This window comes from Eupeodes corollae, chromosome 1 (genome assembly GCF_945859685.1).
Source record: "Eupeodes corollae chromosome 1, idEupCoro1.1, whole genome shotgun sequence".
Classification (NCBI taxonomy): domain Eukaryota; kingdom Metazoa; phylum Arthropoda; class Insecta; order Diptera; family Syrphidae; genus Eupeodes; species Eupeodes corollae.
This window is the reverse complement of record NC_079147.1, coordinates 9,885,813-9,887,372: the sequence shown is the minus strand read 5'-3', so window position 1 is coordinate 9,887,372 and position 1,560 is coordinate 9,885,813.

Sequence of the window (1,560 nt, the reverse complement as noted above, 5' to 3'; positions counted from 1 at the left end):
GATACAAACAATATGGTTGCAGACATTTTTACTAAATCTTTACCTCTTGCAAAGAATATTAAATTTTCGAAATTAATGGGCATTTTTTAGATTTTATCAAATAAAGTTTTAGTGGGAATGTTGCAAATGAAAAATACTTTATATAAAATCTACTGTTCTAATTATATATGATCACTTATGTTTTGTAAAATATGTTTTGACTTTGAAATAAAATTTGTATTATTCTGTTTTTGTTCAACGTACGAAGAAGTTGTTTAATTTAAAAAAGGAAAACTCTAGAAATATTCTTCAAGGAGACGAATATTTCATCACTAATTGGTATGACTTATTTTGTAAAGCGACATAATCCGAACCGCTGAATTTTGACCTTATGACGCTTTCAAAAAGTGTCATAAGGCCAAATTCTATTTTCTACATAATATTAAAAATTTCAATATATTTTGAAAACTTGCTGCAATAGCTTTTGTTTGACTACGGATTCCCCATAAAAGCAATAAATTATTACTGTTGACATATTTTTTTCCATTTTGTATTAAGAATCGTTTCTTATTTAGATTTCAAATTTATAAAATGTTTACGCACCACGCGATGGGTGAAGTCGAAAACCTAGTTAGAATCTTTCAAAATAGTTTTGAAAACCTAAATATTTAATATAAGGTTTTTAAATTTGGAAAATTATCACGAATATTATTAAAACAAAATACTTCAAGGATTTTCATGGCCTCAAAAAGTTTGTCCTAGTACGTGTTTTAAAATGTTATATCTTAAAAACCATCATGTGATATAGTGATTTTGAAAACTTAGTGAGAGATCGAAAAACTATTGAAAAAGTATAATTTGATTTATAGTAATAAAATATCAATAATATTATTAGATAGATAGATAGATTTTTTTATTCAATAATTTTAAATTTCTTTTTACATACATTTTTCGGTTCAAGGAATAAATAATAAGGCATGACGAAAATGTCGTCTGCCCTAGTGACAATGTTACTCAATTTTATATTCAATTTAAAATCAATTTAAAATCATACAATTTTTATTTTTTTTTTTTCAAATAATAGTTACTTATTGACTTGTATCAAAATTTACTTTTAATTCAAACAAACAATTAAAAGGAGACTAGTTGTGACTTTTAGTTTAGTCGAAACAAAATTACTTTAATAACTTTTACTGGAAAATAAAAATTGCTTACTTTAAATTTACAACAAAATTTAAAGAAAAACATGACTTTTAGTAGACACAAAAGTACAAAAAAAAGGTACTTTAAAAATTTTCATCTATGATTCTTCTTCTATAGATCAACGGTGGTATATTTTTGGATCAGCAACCAATCTTCTCCATTTAGGTAACTTACTATTTTATTGCCGCTTAGAAAGCTTTTTCGAAAAAAGAGTCTCCTTAGCTCTTTTAATATTGGGCATACACTGATGAAGTGGATAGTGTTTTCGTTCACTCCCATATTGCATAAAGAGCAATTATTAACCAAATCGTATCTGTGTGGCATACAATTTAGGTTAATAAGTTCACCTCTTACTTTAAAATTAGTTCCAATAGTTTT